The following is a 13,666-nucleotide window of genomic DNA, read 5'->3' as shown; positions in this document are numbered from 1 at the left end:
GAGTGACTTCCATCAATTACTACCCTCTGGGTCTGACCCCGGAGCCAATTTTCCAGCCAGTGGATCGTGGGGGACCCAAGGCGACAATTGGCCAGTTTCTCCAAGAGACGATCATGGGACACCAGATCGAAGGCTTTTTTGAAGTCAAGATATATGACATCAATCTCATCTCCCTTGTCCAGGTGATAGGTCACCTGGTCGTAGAAGGAAATGAGATTGGTCAAGCAAGACCTACCCGCAACAAACCCGTGCTGGCTATCCCTTAAGATGTTGGCGTCGGCCAGTCCATTAAGGATGGCCTCCTTAATAAACTTTTCTAAGATCTTCCCCGGAATAGAAGTCAGGCTGATGGGCCTATAGTTAGCCGGATCCACTTTCCTCCCTTTCTTGAAGATAGGCACCACGTTGGCCTTCTTCCAGTCTTCGGGCACTACACCAGAGCGCCAAGAGTTTTCAAAGATCCGCGCTAGAGGCTGGGCTATGATGCTCGCCAGCTCCTTGAGTACCCTGGGGTGAAGATTGTCAGGGCCGGCTGACTTGAAGGTTTCCAGCTTCTCAAGATGTTCCTTCACAAAGTCAGCATTAATGGAGGGCAGGGGATCACCCTCACCCAGACTTCCCGGCCCTGTAGCAGGCACGGGCGTCCCATGGGGCTGATGAAAGACCGACGCAAAGTACCTATTTAATAGGTTGGCTTTTTCCTGGGCGTCAGTTGTCAGTTGCCCCATCTGGTTCAGCAGGGGTCCAACGTTGCCCCTGCTTTTCCTCCGGCTCCCCACATATCTGAAAAAGGACTTTTTATTGTCCTTGATGCTCAAAGCTAGCTGGAGTTCAGTTGCAGCCTTGGCTTTCCTGGTCTGCTCCCTACAGGATCGGACCAGTGCAGAATAATCCTCCTTGGAGGTGACTCCCATCCTCCATCCTTTGTAGGCCTTTCTTTTTAGCCTCAGGAGGTCTGCTAGGTCCCTGGAGAGCCAGGGGGGCTGCTGTGCCCTCTTGCTGCCTTTCCTCCGAGATGGAATAGACTTAGTTTGTGCATTGAGGATCGCTCCCTTGAGGAGCAACCACTCTTCTTGAACTCCCCTCTCCCTGCGGTCACAGTCCCTTAGGGCCTCACTGACAAGCCTCCTGAGCTTGTCAAAGTCGGCTTTCCTGAAGTCAAGGACTTGCGTGTTGCTGACCGACTTGCCAGCTTTTCGGCAGATGGTGAAGGTGATCAGCTCATGGTCGCTGTCACCCAGCTTCCCATCGATCACTAGGTCGCTGACTAGGTCCTCCCCAGTAGCCAGCACCAGGTCGAGCAGCGCTTTGCCTCTCGTTGGCCCATAGACTTCTTGAGTCAGGTAGAGGTCATCCACGCACGAGAGGAAGCTCTGCGACCGCTCAGATTTTGCTGAGCGATCCTCCCACGAGATGTCTGGGTAATTGAAGTCACCCATGACAACCATGGTCCTGGAGCAAGCTGCCTCAGCCAGTTCCTGGGCAAACTCCTGGTCTAGCTCAGGACTTTGGGTAGGAGGTCTGTAATAGACTCCCACCATTGTGTCCCCTGTGCCGTGTTCCCCACGGATTTTAACCCAGAGGGTCTCCAGCCGTCCACCCTGGGCGCCAATATCGGCTTGCAGGGACGCGTAGCTTTCCTTAACATAGAGAGCTACACCCCCGCCCCTTTTCTCTACACGATCCCTCCTGTACAGGGTATAGCCATCTATCCCTGTGGTCCAGTCATGGGTGGAGTCCCACCAGGTCTCCGTTATCCCTATGACATCGTAATTGTTTGCACTGAGCAGGAGGATGAACTCCTCCTGCTTATTCCCCAAGCTCCTGGCATTTGTGTACAGGCAGGCAAGCGCCCCCTGGGGGGCTCCTTCCTTGCCCACAGATTTTACCAGGGCTGGGGCTGGGGTGGGCTCCCTTGAGTGCCATGATCCGCTGGCTTTGCAAGATTTGCTCAGCGGGCCAGCAGTGGCGGTCGTGCCCCCGTCCCCCAGCAGGCTTAGTTTAAAGCCCGGTGGAGCAGATCAGCCAGTCTGGCTGAGAAGAGCCTCCTCCCTAGGGGAGAGAGGTGGAGACCATCTCTTCCCAGCAGCTCGCTGCCTCTCTCGCCAAAGAGCGGGCTGTGGTCATGAAAGCCAAAGCCTTCCTGACGACACCAGCGCCGCAGTCTTTGGTTGACCACATAGATCCTCCTGTCCCTTCTCAGCCCATAGCCTGAGACTGGGAGGATCGACGAGAACACCACCTGTGCCCCCAGACCCTTAAGCCCCGCTCCCAAATCCCTGTAGCGCCTCATGACCTGGCTGGGAGTGCTCCGAGCCGTGTCATTGGTGCCCACATGAATAAGGAGCATGGGATAGCGGTCTGTGGGTTTGAGGAGCTTGGGGATCCTCTCCGCAATGTCCCGGATGCGGGCCCCTGGGAAGCAGCAGACTTGCCGGGCTAAGGGGTCAGGGTGGCAGATTGGCCCCTCCGTCCCCCTCAGGAGGGAGTCTCCCACAACAAACACCTTACGTTTTGTCTTGGGGAGAGCAGGGGCGGGAGTTGCAGTTGGGCCCATGTTGCCTGTGGGGGCCAGCAACTCAGCAGGCTCTGCTGGGGCAGCAAGAGGTGCATACCTGTTGCTCAGTTGTGGCGGGGGTGGGGCCTTGGTGCGGCGGGCCTTAGGGCCCTTGACCAGCTTGGTCCATGCCCCTGGCTGGACACAGCAGGAGGTCCCAGAGTCCTCCTCTGGCCTGGAGAGAAACTGTGATCTACCCTCTGCCTCCCGGGGGAGAAGGGCCTGGCAGTAGGAGTCTATCTCCTGCTCGCAGTCCCTGATGGCACGCAGTCTGTGGACTGTGGCCTGGAGCTCCTCCAGCTGGCGTGCCAGAGACCCCAAAAGGGAGCAGACCCCGCAAGGGGAGGTCGCCATGCTCCCAGGTCCCAGAGCCTGAAAAAAGGACAGGCAGCCCCCGCAGCCGAGCGCCAGGGGCTCCGTCTGCGTGGAGCCCGGAACCAGGGGCTCCGTCTGGGTGGCTGTCTCTGAGGTGCCAGAGGGGGGGGCCACGGAGCCGGAGGGGACCCTCGGGGTGTGGCGCGTGCCCATCCGTGTCATGCCTCTGGTAGGCTGGCTACAGCTGGGACTGTCTACCCTGGGGGGTGCGCAGGCAGGGTCTGGCGCCCTCCCGCACGCCCTCCCGCGCTAACTCACGCACCGGCAGAGAAGCGCACCTATTTGTGCAGCCTGTTCACGCGGCTCCGGTCGTGTGGCTCCCTGGGGGGCTGGGCCAAGTAGGGGCCTGGGCGGGGCTTGACCCGGCCCGGCTCCACTCAGCTGCCGCCTCCCACACACACACTAAGGGGTTAGCCCCTTCTCTCCACGGGCCCCGCTTACACCGGCTGCGCTGGGGGTCAGCGGGGGGCTCCGCGGCTGCTGGAGGGTTTCTGGGGGGCTTCGGGGGAGCGGGGGCGCAGCGAGCTTTCACCCACGCGTCTCTCGCCGCTCCCGTGTCTAACTGGGCTTTTTCCCGGTCGGCGGGCCCTTTTAAACTGCGCGCATGCGCAGTGGGCCTGCCGTCGAGGAAGCTGCTCTTAAGGCAAATACGGGGGCCCTGCCCGGGATTTGGGGGACCCTGCCTTACTGGAGGGGGGCTGGTGAGTACCCCCCCTTCTCTCTCTCTCTCTCTCTCTCTCTCTCCCTGGGGGGCTGGGCCAAGTAGGGGCCTGGGCGGGGCTTGACCCGGCCCGGCTCCACTCAGCTGCCGCCTCCCACACACACACTAAGGGGTTAGCCCCTTCTTTCCACGGGCCCCGCTTACCCCGGCTGCGCTGGGGGTCAGCGGGGGGCTTCGCGGCTGCTGGAGGGTTTCTGGGGGGCTTCGGGGGAGCAGGGTCGCAGCGAGCTTTCACCCGCGCGTCTCTCGCCGCTCCCGCGTCTAACTGAGAACAAGTTACACAGCCACAGAGAACTTCATAAAAGAAAGGGAAGGCTACAATCTACAGGAAAAAATCAGAGAAGAACAGAACACAAAATATACTAGTGCTCATATCATTTAGTTGATTCAGAGAAAATCAAGTCAAGCAACCTTAAAATAAACTCTGAGTAAATTTATGTCCCACCATGGACTAAACACAGACATTGGATTTTTGATACATTATAATCTCCCTGGCAACTGACTCCCCAGCCCAGCCCAGCCCAGCCCAGCCCCTGGCTTGTTTCCTTTTCATTCCATCCAGGAAGAGCGCACACCAACTGCTGCAGCGTCCTTAGCCTGACGAAGGGTTTTTGAACCCAAAAGCTTGCTTAATAACTATTCTCCAACCATTTGGGTTGGTCTAATAAAAGATATCAAATTCACCCAAGGAACCTTGTCTGCCTATGTCCCATGTTCATACATTTTCTTTTATAGCTTTTCATATTCCTCTGTGTCATTCACTGAAGATAAGGTCACAGTCATAATTAAAATGACCTAGACTTTGCACTTAGATTGAGAACCTTCTCTGGAATGGGTTATGTAAAATACAGAAGGCTAAATCCTCAGCCACCAGTAGGTGCTAACTTTTGATTTTAAGGATACACATAAAATGCCCCATACAAATTTATTGAAATTCCTGGAATTTGTTCCATTTCTGTAGGATTTGGATCGAGCCCTAGATAAACGTCCTGTTAATCAAATAATCTGTTGTATTAAATACACCTTATAAACTTTATTGTATTTTATACAGTGTTTTACAACACATGAACAGATGAACAATTATACTGTTTTAAAAGGGAAAGAGATTTAGTGTTCATGACAGCTCATCAGCTGATCTCTTGTGCTCCTTTCTCACAGTAAGTAAAGCAAAACAGCAATAATTTACCTCTTAATGAAACAAGTGGTAAATTATTGTAGTTTATCTTCCACTTGCCACAGGACAGAGCAGGCAGATGAAAGAGTTTCCAAGGATTCATCTGAACCACAATAAGTCCCACCCTCCTTTTTTAAAAGTTGTATGATTTTTTTTTTGCTGTCCACACCCATGGTCCATTGCGCAAAAATAATGCATGCCATCCTCACATGTCTCTTAAAGGCTTCTTAAATAGATATTACATAATAGGTATATTAGATAGGTATTAGGTATGTTTGCAATATAGTCACTGTTGTGGCTACCATGTAATGTTGACATATCTGACATAGCTTTAAACTAGCTGCCAGTACTAGTACAGTCACAGAGCTCAAGTAAGGATATTCAGCCTTCTTAGGTGCATTTTGCAGTCTGTGCTCAGCTCCATGCTGCTTCAACTATACTGTTACTAGTTCCCAAGATACCTTAGGTATGTGTACACTATTTGGGAGTCACTCCTGGGACTGTATTTTGGGACTACATAGAGATACATATTGATTAGATTCATGAACTCAAAAGGAGCTCATTCATGAAACTGAGGCCAGAATTATGACCTTTTATATGTAAATTATAAGAGAAACGTCTAACAAAATAATATCTGGAAAAGGAATAATTTAGAGTAAAAAAAAATATTTCTTGTGATTCAACCTCCTTATTAATACAAAAATATGTTCTAAATTTCATTTTACCACCCAGAGGAGAGAGGTGGTTAGCCATGTTAATCTGAAGTGAAGCAGAAGGTAAGGTGCCACCTGCCCTACCTTCTAACTGGTTCAAAGAGGCATAAGTTTTCAGAGGTAACAACCTACTTCTGACAAAGTACTTTATTATAGGGGAGTAGGTTATGGCCCACAAAAATTCAATACTCTCTAAACCAGTCAGTCTCCAAGATGTCACCCTACCCTATCATTTTACCTTCCAGAGTGGTAGAACAGAGAGATATTACTGCTGCTAAGGCATTGTCAGATTCCAAAATAATTATGTTAACTGCTTTACATACTATGCAATATAAATACTTCATAAGATGTTTAGCTCATCTGTAAAACAAGGTTCTTTTATTCATTAGCCCAAATTGGAAAGCTGCAATTTGCAATGTGATTCAGGAAACATAAACATGTGTAATGATATATTTTACATATATTAACACTGGGAGGTCATTTTCACATTCTTACTTTGGGTGAAATCTAAGTTTTAATAAGGGTAGATAATCTAATCCAACCTCACTAAAAAGCCTGGAAGCTATGCGACCCCCACAGGGCCAATAGATGATTAGTTAATAATAGAAAAGCTACCAGCTACTGAGATGAGTGATAATTAGAATTATAGTGAAGTGCTATAATAGAATTCAAGTAAGTGGCACATTCGTAGCTAAAATGATATAGGATCTAGTAATAGAAGGACCACAAAAGGTCTGGTAAAAATGCAAAAATATCTGAAGTTTTAAAGCCTGAACTCTCTACCCACCTCATGCATAACTAAACTCTCTACCCACCTCACTTCCTGAAGAATTCTCTTCCCCACAATACATCCCTACTAAACTAACAGATCATGACTCCATTTACCTTCCATGTTTCATTTTGGGGGATTAGAATGGCCCAGCAGCCTGCTGAAGAGGTGAAACCAGAAAGCCCATTCTGCCTAAACAAATGCTAAATTTTCTTCTATAATTGTCCTATAGAAAAGGTGACTCGTTTCCTGTACCTTTATTATTGTGTCACAAGAGCCAATAATTCCACTGCCATGTATAAACTCATACTTTTTTCCAAACTCAGGCTTTTTTATCAAAACCATACCTTTCTAGGTATCAAAGAACATAGTACAATAGTAGTTTACCATAGTAGAGTAGTAGTTTTCATCAGTGACAGTATAAGATGATTTTTCATTGGACTACAGGGATTTAGGTGCCTGGGGGTGCCTCAGTAAATAAAAGCAGTTCCTAGAAGGAAGCCAAAGTCAGGTGTTCCTTTCTTCCAGAAAGAAAATAAATGATTTTGTGAGAAAAGAAGTAAAGATGGTAGCAGGTTGGGGTCCAGAGATGTACAACAAAACATCTCAGCATCTCAAAACATATTTATATTTCCATTTTCTAAGTTCAGAGGGAGAGTTATATTTTCCTTTAATGCAATACCATCCATTTAAAATCAGGGGTGGGATCCTGATGTGGTATAAATCAGTGAATCTCTATTGCCGCACATTTTTAGAAACAACTTCACTTCACTTCTGTTACTAATAGTGCCTTGGAGATTTCAGAAGGAAATTTGTTTCCAAAATCAGGCCTGTAATTCTCTAGTCACCGCTTGCATTCATATCCCAATGGTAAGTCACATTCAAAGGTTTTTCTTATGTGCACTTGCTGCTTGCATGCACCAGAAAGGAAACATCATCACATGTATATATTCCTCAATGAGCTACATACATTTTTTCTTTTAAATTCTTTGGGAATTGTAAGGAGACCAATTGTTCCACTCTATATCTTAGGAAAGTGAATTGGGAAATTAGATTATGGTATCACTGGGCACATCTGCACATGCTTCTGACTGCGCAGTTGTTACTGCACAGTCATTCAGTACTTGCTTTAGCACTTTGCCTGGTACATGACTGTGCAGTAACTGCCATTACTCTGCAGTCCCAGCAGCACGCAGATCATTTCTGGCCCTACTATGCAGTGGCAACAAGCTACCACACAGTAGCATCAGCATCACAGTTGTGCCCACCATAGCAATGAGCTATGTCACCGTAGCTCATCGCTACATCAATGTAGCATCTTGTGTAGATGTGCCCACTGTTCACCAACCATATACCTGCTAAGAATGTCCCTGGAGAGGAAGAGGGGCCAGCAAAAGCACTTTGGATGTCCCACAGCAATAGAATTTAATGCCTTCCCCAGCAACGGCAGGAGGGCAGCACCTTGCCATGTTCTCAGTCCCTACCACCTAAGACATTGGGAATCAAATTATTTTTCCTCATGAATTCATAGGGAGTAGGTTCTCCAGGCCCAAAAGTCTCCTAACCCTGCCTTCATGGCTTTTCTACAAGGCATTCTTGATGTCTGTTTAGGAAAGATCTGAAGGAAGCAGCAGCCCAGACATAGGGATTATATTCCACATGTACTCTCTCAGGGTGAAGTTGCATATTACGTTGAGACCATACTAAGGGCACTTAAAACACAAGTGTCTGGATGTTAGCGCTCATTAAATGCCCTCTGAGCATCTCAGAATGATGCCACTTCAGGTGAGGGTTAACTCTGGACCAGCTTATGTGAGGGTAAATTTAGTCTGCTCCATGGGGATAAAACTAGCAATTGCCAGTCCTCCAGCATCAGGATGCACTGCTCCCAGCCCTTTCTGGGTGGGGATCCAGAGCAGATGTAGAGCTCCTAAATACACCTCTGCTCACCAGCCCTCTAGTAGCAAGTCAGAGCTGTGTAGGCAAGAAATGGTATTAACCATTAACATGCAACTCCTCATAGCACATTCAAACTGTAATACCATGTAACACTGCATAGATTCAGTCTGCTCTGCTCTCATTTGCCAGCTAAAATAATACATTAAAATAGAAGCATGCACACATGCACCACATTCTGAAGCCAAATTAAAAACATAGACAGAAAGACTACTCATGCACCAGAGATCTGAAGCATGCTGTAATTACACACTGTAAACTTAAAATGACAGTACCACCTTAAATAAATTTCACATATAATTTAGTTGGAAGTTATGCATTTAAAACTGAATGTACTGGATACTGTTAATATTTCAAAAGTGATTACAGTGAAGGTGTAAGACCATCTGGAAAAAAGACAAAAGTTACATCAAGCTTGAATTATATACTTTAAAGTTGAAATCTGGATAGCGAGTCCATAATTCTCATTAGCTTTCATTGATTTGATGAGGATTCTTTAGCTCATCAGCAAAGGAGGTCCATACAGAACGTGGATCATTGCATTGCCTCCATGAAGCCCGAGGCCCCCCATGTGCATAGCCACTAATGGCCTAGAGCCCAATCTTAAACTCACAGCATGTCTGCAGTGTGTCATATTTCATCAGGAGCCAGTGTGCAAATAACATATTTTCATTTTTAAAGTCTCAAAAATGTCACAAAAAGCTTTTGGCATTTACATGACTCAGACAATCACACTTACACCCTCTAATTCTCTCTGCAGCTAATTTCTTCTGTTCAATATATATCCACAGCAGGAAATCAGGAATAACTATTAAAGGAAAAAAAGCTAAAGTTCTGCAGCATAGCCATTAGCATAAGCCAAATACAAAAAGAGAGTATTTAAAATGACACTATCTACAGTTATTCCTTATATAACAAACATCATGAAAATTACAATGGAGTGCACTTAAAAAACAAACAGTCTTTATATATTCAGCACCTGATTTAGAGAAAGACAGGCGTGCTGTTGGATACACAGTGCAACGGCTTATTTATTCATTATTTATTATTAATATATCTCACGTGGAAAAATCCTAGCAAAAGTTAAGACAGGAAATAAGGAGGAGAAAGGCTTCAAACTAAGAATATGAATACTCTTGGGAACACTCTTTTTTCCAATTGTATCTGTCTAAACTGTCACATTTAGAAAAGGTGTGATAGAGATTTTTTCCTTTCAGAATACCATTCAGGAAACAAATAATATGATATATATGAGGTAACGAGACAGACAGATGAATAGGCAAACAGTCTATGTGCTACTGCACACCTAATGTTTTGAAAACTGGGCACAAGTATTTCCTTACCATCAGCTCAGAATGAGATCCTAATGCATGAAAACTGTCCTGGAGTCAAGAAGGAGAATAAGGGAGAAAAAGTTGTCATGATGTCTACCTATGTGGAAGGAAGCAGCTTTTGTGCATCAGCATTTGTGTAACAGTACCACAGTAGTATTGCCAGCTTCCCCATACAATGAGCCTTAACTTGATCTGGAAGGCTCACTACTGGAGTTTGACGCAAGTATTATACAGTTTCCATTTTCATTCAGTCCTAGGCTTCTTCACTTATATATCCAGCATAGGTGCTAATTAGGTACCTGTTGTGGTGGTGTTTTCTTATGGGCATCTGACCACTGGAAGCAGAATGAGATGGCAAAATCATTTCCACTTTTGACCTAATGGATTTGAAAGACTCAAGATTGACAAAGGAAAACTGCTAGGTCATTAACCCACCACACCATTTACTGCAGATTACAAGTACTCTACCATAAATCATAATTGGCCATACCAGGTGCAGGTTCATTTTTATGAGCCCACCTATTGTGAAAATATGGCTCATATAGTGTCAACGATTTATGTGAAAGAATAATGTTTGATTTTTCTGCTGTGATAGCCCAAAATGTTTCTGCTGTCACATATTTCTCAGAGAAAAATAGTGTAAGGTTTATAAATTACGAGCCTGTTAAAGTAGTGTTCTGGATGTTTATGTGAGGAATTAATGAGATTGTTTTCTATTTAAGGGAGAAGTGGGACTGTGAAAGTTTTGAGAGGTTAGAGTTCAAGTTAGATGTCTTTTCAGCCAGAGAAATGGCTAATCTGTGAAAAGGGCACTTATGAATAAGAACTCCACCTAAATGTATATGTTAGGTATGCAAGAAAAACAAGACAACATTTAGTCTATGTGCATAACTTAGCTATAGTAGATTTGAATGATATGTGGGGGTCAACAGAAATAGCAGAAAAACAAGTTGAAATTAACTGGTAACTATATGCCTCATTTATTTTTCAAATATCTTTAAATAGCATAATTTTAGTAGTCATATCCAGCAAGGTGAATATTTCTAAATATTAATTGGAAAAATGTTGGGTAGCTAAATACCTCTGAGAGTGCCTACCATCACCACCAGAAAGAAATTAGGGAGACACTGTTAGATATCTGATAGAAATTTCCAAGTATCAAAAAAAATTTGAGCCAAAAAGTATTGGATTTAGCCTCTCAATCCTTGATTTGTTGGCTAAAAAATGGTGGCAATACTTCAGCTAATTTCATTTATTGCTGGAAATGCTGCTGTTTAATTCGAAATCCTTCCTGAAGGGGACCACAAGAGAAAAAATTGTTCCAAATGTGATACATTAGAGAGATGACATTTGGAACAGGAATTAGAATGCTGCAAAGGTATTTTATGTTCTTACATATCACAGTCCCTTTCCCATTCATTCCCCGGAAATTTAACTCTTGTTGTTTTCATCAGAAAGAGGTAAGGAGGAGTAGAAGGAAAGCAAGAGAAAGGAATAGGTAGATTATAAACCCCCTGATTAATACACATTATTATTAATTGTAGAGCACAGGCACAGATAAGGCGTATATAAGTTATGAAACTCTGAGTCTGTGTAATGTAGTCAATGCCAATATTGCTTCTCTCTCTCTCTCTCTCTCTCTCTCTCTCTCTCTCTGTGACAGCTAATTCAATAAACTCAATTGCTACAGTCATGTTGGACTTCATTTTAAATGTATCCAAATTTTGCAACTTTAACTTTCATTTTACACTTTGAAAAGTCAACTCCTATACAAAAGGCTGCATGATGATGCACAGGAAATGCACTGTAACCTTGTTGTACTTTGTGTGCTCTTTGCAGAGATAGCTCAGCTCAGCTGCTACAGCTGCGGACTATAGACCCAGCATCTATAAGCAGAGACAGAAATCTGTCTGGACATCTAAGAAGAGAATTCCTGACAACATTTTTCCTTTACTCGCCATTCTTTCTTTGTCATAGGTGTCTCATGGAAAGTAACAATGGCCATACTAAAATTTATAAAGAAAAAATTTAAAGATTGAAACCCAGATTATATATAGAAGAGAAGAAACCAGAAACTTTATTGTAATAGTGGACTTAAGAGTACCAGGTTACTCTTATTAAAAATAGTTCTACCTGGACAGTTACCAGATAATTTTGCATCCAACTAGCAGCAGATAAATTTTTTAAGAGTTCCCAATGACTTAGGAGCCAAGGGTCCCATTTTCAATCATGACTTAGACATTTAGGAGCCTAGGACTCCTATAGACATGCATGGAGCCTGCTTCAATGCACTGGAAATCCAGCATGTCAGAGCAGACTCAATTAATCAAGTCTGTTGGAGCATGGAAACTGACATGCTCCAGCAGCTTTTCACATCATGTGTAGTGGCGTCCCCACGCTGAAAAAATGGTGGTGGGGTGGTTTGAAATAAAACACATTCAATGAGCTTTAGTTCAAAGCGCCCCACCACCATTTTTTCAACATAGGGATGCATGGTGATGCTGATACACAGCTCACTAATTAAAGCACCTGGCCCCATGCCCCAGAGCACATGAAAAAATGCCCCAAAGTCCTATTAAAAGTCATTCCTAAGTGCTTTTGAAAACTGGAATAACAGTTAACATGAAAATGTATCCAGCTTGTAACATTACTTACCTAGTGCTACAATGTCCAGATTAGATATGAGCCCAAATCATGGGCTGAGACTTGAAATCATGACTTTCTGGTCCGAAATCTGTCACCTAGGGGCATACATTCTTATATGCTTAGGAGCCTGAAAATGAACACAGCAGAAGCATGTTATAACCAAAAAGTGAAAAGGAGAAACATTATGCAAAGAATGTGATGCAGTTAGGTTTGTATGATTTGTGGCATGTCAGAGTGGATATTAATAAAAATAGGCAAGGTCAAAAAGAAAACAAAATTGGATATTAATATAAATTAAGGAAAAATTGTTAGGATACCAAGCAGGGTTTACAAGCCACTACAAAAAAAAATACAAAATTTATATCTATGTAAGAATCTATGTAAAAGATCAGGAGAATGTAATAGAATGGACATGCGTGTGAGGGAGAGTTTACCTGACCTAAGAAAATTATGACTTAAGCAACTTAAGCAGTGGATCAATTCGTACTTTTTTTTTTCCCTTTACTGAATGACATCTATTATAGATACTTTTAGAAGTAAATTTAGAACCAACCCTGGGATAGAAGAAATGCACAAAGCTTAAGCTAGTTGTGATAAGTATTAATTCAATGAATCACCACTTGTGTGCAAGTGAATTTTCTTCCAGTGAGAGAACAAACGCTTAACTAAACTTAAGTCACAGCCTCAAAAATGAAACACTTTGCTGCCAATAGCAAATTCTGGGAACAGTTTTGTTCATATGGAATGGGAATAAGTATTTACTTATAGTAAACTATAACTCAAGACAGTGTTCTGAAATAGCACCACTCCAGGACATGAAACTCTAAACTAATCAATCACACAAAATTATTTCTAACAAGGCCTCATGGAGACTTAAGGAAAAAAACATAAGAAATGGGCCCGGGATTTATAAAGTTCCACAGATATTCATAAAAGTAAGAACTCAAAGGGTGAATGTGTGGTTAAAATAAAATCTTTTATAAATAAATCTTTTATATCTAAGGTCCTGATCCTGCATTTAGGCTTGTTCTTAAATTTACTCATGTGAATAGGCCGTTTTAAGAAAAAGCTATTATCAACAGCAATAAATAGATCAACGGCCAAAAGGATACTAGGGGCAATCCACCATGGAATGAGGGCCAATCAAGAAGTGAGGTAGTACCAGCTAGTTGAGATTATGATATCTAACAGTTGCACCACTTGGCATTTCTTAAATATATTTAAAACTCTATGGCCAGGTACAGACATTACACTTTTACCAATTTAAATCATCAAAAACCGGTCTATACCAGTTACAGAACAGAAGTTTGACAAACAAAGCCAATCTATACCCAATAACAGAACAGAAGTTCAGCACACATAGACTAGTTTAAAAATGGCGGAATCCAGCCTAAGATTTACACCCCCACCACCACCAAAAG

General features: G+C 44.0%; 1 long non-coding RNA gene across 6 annotated transcripts in view; it reads right to left on the bottom strand.

Annotated features, from left to right (window-relative positions):
* LOC132249574 (uncharacterized) overlaps window positions 1-13,666 on the bottom strand; it is a 144,221-nt gene that overhangs the window by 40,710 nt on the left and 89,845 nt on the right. For 4 of the 6 annotated variants that reach the window (XR_009461075.1, XR_009461073.1, XR_009461071.1 and 1 more), the window contains one exon: window positions 12,255-12,372. This is a non-coding gene — a long non-coding RNA (uncharacterized LOC132249574). Of the gene's footprint in view, window positions 1-8,568; window positions 9,977-12,254; window positions 12,373-13,666 lie in introns of those variants that run through there. The other 2 variants (XR_009461074.1, XR_009461072.1) reach the window with 2 other exon arrangements.

Source organism: Alligator mississippiensis, chromosome 3 (assembly GCF_030867095.1).
Source record: "Alligator mississippiensis isolate rAllMis1 chromosome 3, rAllMis1, whole genome shotgun sequence".
Lineage (NCBI taxonomy): Eukaryota > Metazoa > Chordata > Crocodylia > Alligatoridae > Alligator > Alligator mississippiensis.
This window is presented reverse-complemented; position numbering and strand designations above follow the sequence as displayed.